Source organism: Callorhinus ursinus, unplaced genomic scaffold (genome assembly GCF_003265705.2).
Source record: "Callorhinus ursinus isolate GAN/ISIS: 27379988/994484 unplaced genomic scaffold, GSC_fseal_2.0 scaffold12, whole genome shotgun sequence".
Lineage (NCBI taxonomy): Eukaryota > Metazoa > Chordata > Mammalia > Carnivora > Otariidae > Callorhinus > Callorhinus ursinus.
Window position 1 is genome coordinate 58050428 of NW_027397074.1, and position 9395 is coordinate 58059822.

Consider the following 9395-nt stretch of genomic DNA (forward strand, 5'->3'; position numbering starts at 1 on the left):
TCCAAATAATCCAGGATAATCACTTTATCTCAAGACCATTAATTACATATGCAAAGACCTCTTCTCCCAATAAGGTAACATTTACAGCTCTAGGAATTAAAGCATGGACATATCTTTTGGGGAACCACCAACCAACCCATTATAAGGCCTATGAGGCTGCTGGAGGAGTTGGGAGGTGGAGATGCCAAATAGTTTAGGTGAACCTGGTAGAGCATTAGGAGAGAGGAGGAAGAGGAAGGGGGGCAGATGGGATGTTGGGAAGGGGACAGCTCTGGGCAGTGGTCCCACATTTCTAGCTTCCCATTTATTGAATGTTTCTTTCTGTTTTCAGTTGATGTGCTGGCTACATAGTAGCTTCTCTGACGTATAGGTAGGCCCGTTCCAAAATAGAGCTTTGTCATTATCTCAAAATACTTGATATAAAAAAAATTCTATTGGATTAAAAATCTATCCTCATTAGCAAAGGAAATTTCGATGTTACCGCTGAGAAATAAAGAAAGCGATTCCTAAATTTTTCAAATATAATTTTAGCTGTTACAATATTTTAATGGTTTTAATACTTTTTTATTTTATTATGTTATGTTAATCACCATACATTTCATCATTAGTTTTTGATGTAGTGTTCCCTAATTCATTGTTTGTGCATAACACCCAGTGCTCCACGCAGAATGTGCCCTCTTTAATACCCATCACCAGGTGACACTTGCACCGAAAAAAGTGTCTCATCAATGGTAATTATCAAGATTTTGCATCATTAATAAGACTTGAATAGGAAATCTATAAACACTTCAGTTATAAAAATGTGACACAAAAAAATCAGATTCTTTCACCAAAGCAAACTTAAGTTTCTCATTTTAAAAACTACAAATATTTGTCATCTTTATATAAAGACCATATTCAATTTCTTCATTAACATGCTGTATTTTTATAATTATATAAATAAAAAATATATAATTTTTTCAACAAGTCCCATATAAATGTCTCCAAATTACCTCCAGTTTAAGCCCAACGTAAAAAATTTGAGAATAACTGGCATATGAGATAAGCATGAAAAAAGTGTATGTGTGTGTGTGTTACATAAAACATTAGATAGATAAATAGATAGATCATATATACAAGATATATATATGCAGCAGCAGAGGAATTCAGGAAAGAATGAGTAAGGAAAACAAAAAGAGAACTATGATTGGATTTGCCTCAGAGCCAGCAAAGCCCATGGAAATTTAATGACTGTAAGCCTCAAAAAGAGAGCAGTCAGAAGTGATCAGAAGAGGTCAGGAAAATGATCAAGAGAAGCAGAATACTGATTACATACGAAAATACTTTCCACCTCTCGAGCCAATAGAGACTGGAGGTCAAAAATAAACCCAAATCTAATAGTATGGCTATATTCACAGAGTGGAATACATTAGCAATAAGAGGAGCAACCTAATAGCATAACATAATAACAAATTCAATATAATGCTTCATGAGAGTGCTATGAAGGCACATACATGAGTTATGTCTTTCCACAATGTCAGCTTTATTTGATCATAAAGCAGTTAAGTCACAATATAAAGCAGGTCCAGGATTCCAAACTCCATGACAATTCACCATGTGATTGAGCTTGGCTGCTTACATAGCACAGGGAGCAGAACAAATGACAAGCCACACAACAAACAAGACAACAGAAGGGTGCAGGAAGTTCATGAACCAAACGCGAAGTCAGGCTGGGGGCGCACAGCTGAGCTAAGGGCTCCGTCTGGTCCAGGTCAGCTCTCGGCACTGACTGCTTCTGATGTTCCAGCAGGGAAGGCTCTCGGTTCTGTTCGAACATCCATCAGGCAGAGCCTTCCGTGGCAGTTGCCTTTTTTAAGGGGTCAGACATAGAGGGGTCAGGTCTGAAGAGTCTGTTTTCTGCCCAAATTCTTCCCTTTTTAAAGGGAATGAATCGGTTTTGGGTCTCTGCAGCCCTCCTCTGGTTCCGCTCGTTGTCAGTGCTGGGGGTTCAGCTAGTGTGGGTGCCGGCGATGTCTCCTGGCTGCAGGACCTTACCTGCTTGCGTCATTGCTTGACACAGGCTCCTGCTGGACAGGACAGACTCCATTCTGCTCTCTACATATGGCACAAAAGAATATATACTGTGCAATTCCATTTATGTAAAATACAAATTCACTTGTGGTATTAGAAGGCAGAATAGTGGTGATCCTTAGGAGGTTATAAACTAGAAGAGGACTCTGAGTTACTAGTAATGTTTTATTTCTTGATCTGAGAGCTGACTACCCAGGTATAGCCAGTTTGTGAAAATTCACTGAACTGCACACTACCAAAACGTACACTTCTCTATATGTATATTCTCTTCAATCAGATTTAAACAGAGTAGAATAAATTGTAAAATAAATGTCTCTCCTCTTTTTTTTCCTATTGCCTCCTTTTAATTTTGTTGGAAATGTTATTTATTGGATAGAACACCACTGCTCTCAACTAAAATAAAAACAATAAACCAAGGGCTTACACATTCTTCAGCAAAAAGTGTCCCTTTAAAAGTTAGGTGTTGTTAGCATAATTGTAAATGTGATTGGAAATGGGAGGAAGTATAGCATGCTTTTTGATGGAAAATAAAAAGTGCTATCTCCTCTACTGAGTTTGAGGTAGATTGGAACAAGTTTTTCTGGACTCCAAGACCAGTGAGTTTTCAACTACCTCAGGTATGGCAGATCCTGGTGATGATGCGCACTCCTTGGCCCGGCCTCCCTCAGAGATGGGATGAGGCCACCTGACTAGTGTAATTGATGGATCAGGAGTGGGAAATGGCACACATCACACTGAGGCCAGCCTGACTCCCCTACCTCTCTTCCTAAAACATGCCAGGAAACAAGATTTCACATAATACATACTGAGAACAGGGTGGGAGTAAATTTAAGGAAATTATCACTTGTCATTCACATCAAAACATAACTAGAAAGGTTGGTACAAACAAAAGAATCATTGTTATGTAATTACATGATTTTAAAAATTGCTTTCTGGTATCTTTTGCCACTTTCTTTGAACTTCACTTATGTACCCACACAGCTTTGATCTTGCTAATGTCCTTTGGGTTTTTTGTTTTTGTTTTTTGGGGTTTTTTTGAAATGTTGCCAAATAATATTCATCTGAAATTTCTCTATGTCTCTTTCTGTCTTTGTTTCTATATCTATCACTCTCACACATACACAAACACACACACCAATGTACTCATTGCTTTTCTACATTCATGTTAATACTACAAAAAAAAATCTTATATAGCCATGAGGAAATTTGAGCAAAATGTCAAAATTTACATCTAAGTATTATTTATGGATTGTTAACTGATAGCAACCCAGCCTCCGTATGTTTCAATGATTAAAATTGCTCTTTTGTCTGAAGATTTAAAGAAGAAAATGTTGCAGTGGGAGGAGGAAAGAAGAAAGGGGGAGAAAGTAGAGGAAGGAAAGGAAGGTTTAAGGGAAAGCTAGAGTGTTAGAAATGCAGAGTGATTAGGAGAAAAAGGATATTTTTGATGGAAGTCATGCCACAGAAAGGAGTCTATTATGGAAGCACTGGGTTCACAGTTCAGTGCTTATTCTTCAGTGTACTTATTTGTTCATTTATTCAATTCTTTTTAGCTAGCTCACAAAATTGCACCACTCTTTTCAGGCGGGTGGATAAAGAACAGGCAGAAAGATAACTAGGAAATAGTCCAAGAGTTTATATTGCTGGTTACAGCAGTGCCCCTTGTAACAATTTTTTAAAGAACTAGAAGTATGTAGGCCAGTGGTTTCTTCAGAAAAAAGCAGTCTTCACATTCCAGAAACTCATGGGGAGGTCATTGAAAAGAACAAGGCGTGCACACAGAAACATGTCCCAGAGAATCAGTCATTCCCTGAGATTCTATATTCCCTGCATTCTGGAACATTAGATTTGCTTAGAAATAGCTGAGGTGATACTGATCTCCCTGGTAAAGAGCGGGAGTAAAGCCCAACAAGGTCATTCACCTTGGGAGTTGGGCTAAGAGTAGGGTTAGCCAATCAGTTCGTGACCATATTTTTATTTAATGTAGTTGGCTCCTCAGTGGATATGACTGAGGATCCCACAGCTAAAGAATCAGCAAATGAAGAAACCAAGTTAAGAAGGAAAACAACAACCTTGAATTCCAGGGGCAAATACAAGATTTGGTTGTGTGCCAAAAGGACACCAAGCGGTTGGTGTGGCACATGGTGGTGAAGTTGACTGGACCTGGAAATCACAGTCCTGGACTCTAGTTTGCACCCAGTGCAAGTCACTTTTTATAAAGCTGATCCTCACTTTTCTTATCTGTAAAATGAGCAAATTTTTATGAAATGAGTTATGAGACTTCCTCTCATCTAGTACTCTATTATGGCATCCACAAAGCTGTGCTCCGAGGTTTGGCTCATGGTGACAGCCTTGAGGTCAAGCAGAGTTGCAGAGTGGCCTCCTTGGCCTCTTAAGCCTCACATCTCAATCTCTGTTGAGAGATATCTATATGTATTTTTTATTTTATTTAATTTTATTTTTTAAGATTTTATTTATTTGTCAGAGAGAGAGAGAGCGCGCGCAAGCAGGGGGAGCAGAGACAGGCAGAAGGAGAAGCAGGCTCCCCACTGAGCAAGGTGCCCCATGTAGGACTCGATCCCAGGACCCTGAGATCATGACCTGAGCTGAAGGCAGACGCTTAACGACTGAGCCACCCAGGCTCAGTCCCTGTTGAAATCTATAAAATCAAGAATCTGTAGTAATGGAGGTGTAAACTATGAGTGTTCTTTCTTTATAAAAGAGTGGTCCAGGCTGTGATCTTTGAGGGAGGTGAACAAAAAAGGAAAACAAAAACGTAGGGAAAAGAGGAATGATAACACAAATACAGTACTTAAGAAAAGTTGCAGATAAAATTGCCTGAGAACCATTGTTCCAAATGACTGTGTCGTAGTCTCCAGATTGTTGTTATTTTAGCTTGTTTTGTTTTTTAGTTTCCTTAGAAACTGTGTGTTTTAGAAATTGAGAAGGTAAGAGTTGTCCAAATGAAAATCGAGAGATAGTACCTCCTGTCTTGTAGTGAATCTCCACCCCCTCCTTTAAATCTGGGTAGTTTTTCAAAACTTAGTTTCACAAATAATGTTGAAAACCACTCAAGGGGTGCACCTGGGTGGCTCAGTCGGTTAAGGATCTGCCTTCGGCTCAGATCATGATCCTGGAGTTCAGGAATCGAGCCCCGCTTCAGGCTCCCTGCTCGGCAGGGAGTCTGCTTCTCCCTCTCCTTCTGCTACCCCTGCCCCCCATGCTCATGCTCTGTCACTCCTCTCTCATATAAATAAATAAATAAAATCTTTAAAAAAAGTTGCTATCAATAAATAAGGTCTGATGATCTAATGTGTAACATAATTACTATAGTTGATAACAATGTATTGTATAATTGAAATTTGCTGTGACAGAACTTCAATGGTCTCACCATTTGAAGAAATAGATATGTGAGGTAATAGATACATTAATTAACTACACGGAAGAAATCCTTTCACAGTCTATACATATATCAAATCACCACAATGTACACTAAATATCTTATGATTTATCAATTATACCTCAGTAAAGGTGGAAAAAAAGTTGAGATCAAATAGGTTTTTCCAGAAGAACTCATGGAGTCTATATTCCCTGCATTCTCCCATGCTTGAAAACTTGCTGATGACTTTTATAAATGAATAATATTTTGGCAAGGTATAATATTTCTGATTAAAATCTCTGACCTCAGAACTCTGCAGTAATTATTCCTCTGTTTTCCTGGCATTGGATTCTACCATAGAAGACAAAAGCTAGCTTTTAGTGACTTCCTTTGTTTTCTAGGCGTCCAAAGAATTATTTTCTCCTTCCTCAAAGTTTAATTATTTCAATAAATTATAGGTCTATGTTGATATATATTGATTGTTCTTTATTATTTTTTTACAATCTGCAATCTTTAGTCTTCATTTCAGAGGAAATTTCCCCTACATTTTTGAATAAAATTCTATTCCTTTTGTTGGCATTTCTACTGTAGGGACATCTAGAATCCTCATAGTGAATTTTATTTGCTGATCCTATCATCATTTCTTTAAATCCCTATGGGCATTTAGTTACCTAAATTTTTCCTATGCACAAAAATTTATATTTCCTATGCACAAAAATTTATATTTCCTATGCACAAAAATTTATATTTCCACAAAAATATATATTTATATATATTTTGTATTTTGTTATTTCCACTTTATTATACAGTAGTGTTCTGGTTAACAATTTGCTCACTTAGTAACTGCCCTCTTAATATTATCCCATTGTTATATTTCATATTTATTTTTGAATTCACAATTTTACAAGTTTTTCGGGTTTTTTTTAAAGATTTATTTATCTGAGAGAGAGAGAGAGAGTGAGTGAGCGGGGGGGGAGGGGCAGAGGGAGAGAGAGAATCCCAAGCAGACTCCCTGCTGAGCACAGAGCCCTATGCAAGGCTTGATCTCACGACCCAAGGCTCGATCTCATGACCCATGAATGAGATCATGACTTGAGCCAAAATCATGAGTCAGATGTTTAACCAACTGGTCCACCCAGGCGCCCCCTTTTTTGTTGTTTTTTAATAAACTCAGAGCACTCACATTAGGTTGTCTTCTATTCTTTGACATTTTCCTCCAGATGGAGTTCATCATTTTGTCTTTTCTAGGCAATGTTCCACATTTATATATAGCTCTATCTAGCTACTGATTGATGGATCACATTTCTACATCTTGTTCCTTCTTAACATGACAAAAGATATTGTGTGGTAAAATCTATTCGATAGCCATCCCCTCCAACTCTTGGTATGACACTTTGAGTCTAATTCTGAGATCTGAAATTCTCTATTTTCTTATATTGAGGCTATAGAGGGGGGGAAAGGCAGTGCTCAAAGTTACAAATTTTTTTTCCTTCTGAAATACTTTTAAAGAAACTATAGCAAGGCTCACTGCAACCAGCCAAGGATGTGTTCACTCCTACAAACTTCTTCTCTATCCACCTTAGCATGAATCCCTAGAAATGAGCGGCTTCTTGGGGCCCTTTTTGCCTTTGCAGGTTGTTGGGGCCCTTTTTGCCTTTGCTCATACAATGGGAGCTTATGTACTCAAAAGTATTTCCTATATTTTTCTCTTGGCCTTCCAGGATGCCTGGTCAGATCATTTCTCTCCCTGTGGAAGATGTTGGTGAGAATGTCATTACATTGTGTATTCACACTATTAAGAGGATTGCTTCTGCAGAATGGAAGCAGAGCTAGAACTCTGTCTACACCAGAATTCACTCATTCAACATATTTTTTGTGTCAACTCTGTGCCAAGCCCATTTTTGGGTTTATAGCAGTGAACAAAATAGACAAAGAACCTACCCCATGAAGATTACCTTCTAGTGGGAACAAGACAACAATGAATAAATAACAAAACATACATAAGTCAGGTGATATAAGCATGATGATGAAAAATGAAGTAAGTATAATAGAAAGTGACAGGGCTTAGTATTTTGGATAGGGTGGTCGGAAAGGACCTCTGACAAGGTGACATATGAGCTACAGACTTGAAGAAAGTAGAGACATGAGACATGGTTTCCAAGGGACAAACTCTCCAGGCGAAGGAACTATAAATGCAAAGAATTAGCCCTGGAAAAGTGATTGGCATGTTTGAAGCAGAATGAGGAGGCCATCAAGGCTAGTAGGCAATGAGGTCAGAAGGGTAGTGGGAGCCAGGATCTAAAGAGGCCAGGAAGACATTTTAAGGCCTTGGGCTTTTACACTGAGGAAGATGGAAAGCCACTGAAGTGTTTTGCATGGAAGAGTGACACGATATTTTGAAAGAAGCTTTCTGACTCTCCCCATCTCCCTCTCAGGTAACTACTTTTCTTTTTTCTTTTTTTTAAAGATTTTATTTATTTATTTGACAGAGAGAGATACAGTGAAAGAGGGAACACAAGCAGGGGGAGTGGGAGACGGAGAAGCAGGCTTCCCACTGAGCAGGGAGCCCAATGTGGGGCTTGATCCCAGGACCCTGGGATCATGACCTGAGCCGAAGGCAGACGCTTAACAACTGAGCCACCCAGGCACCCCAGGTAACTACTTTTCAAATTTATGGAGAGAAGGTGTACAATTTTCTTGTTAAGCTGCTGCTGAATTTTAACTTTTTGTTGTTGTTGTTGTTAGGTGTTGGGAAGAGAGGCTGTGAACCCACTTCATTCAGCCATTTCTACCTCTGCAGTCCAGATGGAAGAAATGTGTTCCTACTGTGCTCTGGAAGGGTCTCATTCACACTCACCTGCCATGTCACACAGGAAAGCTGTAGCCTGAGGCAATCTGGGAACGGCACAGTGAGCACATTTGCCTGCTCTAGCCTCAAATGAGCCTCCTGTGTAATTAGACAGCATGTGCCTGTGCAGTAGTACTTTATAGTTCCTTTTTTTATAAATACGTGACTCATAACGGTATTGTTCTTTGTTTAGCTTTCATCTTTCTCAGAGTTTGAAGTATTTGTAAAAAAAAATATTTGTAGGTTTATTTTTCAAGATTGTTACCTTAAATCAAGAATTTTTAAAAACATAATGATGGGTGTGCCTGGGGGCTCATTTGGTTAAGCATCTGCCTTCAGCTCAGGTCATGATCTGAGGGTCCTGCGGTGCAGCCCAGCATCAGGCTCCTCACTCAGCAGGGAGTCTGCTTGTCCCTCTGCCCCTCCCCCTGCTCGTGCTCTCCCTCTCTCTCTCTCTCTCCCTCTTACAAATAAATAAAATCTCTTAAAAAATAAAAACATAATTATGACCCCAAATTTCTTATGAAAAAGGATGCTTATAGGAATAATGTTACATTTGCATGAAGGAAATGCTATTAACCCACTAAGATAATCAATAAATCATCTCTGATACCAAATGTATAACAAGATTTCTTGAATATCTGAAGGAGAGGATTTCTGATAAAAATTCACCATTTCTTGCTTTTTTTTTTTTTAACTGGAGTATTTCAAATTTAATTGTTGCATTAAAAGGAGCTCCAAATTCTCTTCATGCAAAAGTCTGGGTCTTGGGCCTGATGTTTACTGTCTTTGAGTAAATGGAAAGAATTATTTGAGCACAGTAGAAACAACAGCACTAGATTTATTAAACTCTGGTTCAAGATGTAAATTATGTGCAATTTTATGGGTTATCTATAGAGTAGTGGGCAAAACCAGTTAAGTGTTAAGGGAGTAAGAAGTTAACTCTGAACCTACACATATTTTTAATAAAGTTTTTGGCTATGGTAAAGACAACCTGAATTTTTAAAGGACAAACACTGAAAAAACCCTAAGCCATTAAAGTTACATGTAAGATATACTGAGTATGATGTCAATAGGTTTCTCATGTCATATATTGTA

The 9395-nt window shown here is 38.4% G+C and overlaps 1 long non-coding RNA gene across 1 annotated transcript; it reads left to right on the forward strand.

Annotated features, from left to right (window-relative positions):
• Positions 1–1589: 1589 nt before the first annotated feature.
• Positions 1590–8475, forward strand: LOC141373810 (uncharacterized). Its single transcript, XR_012380131.1, has 3 exons — positions 1590–1750; positions 7939–8103; positions 8195–8475. It is a non-coding gene; the product is annotated as an uncharacterized lncRNA (long non-coding RNA).
• The last annotated feature ends 920 nt before the right edge of the window (positions 8476–9395 follow it).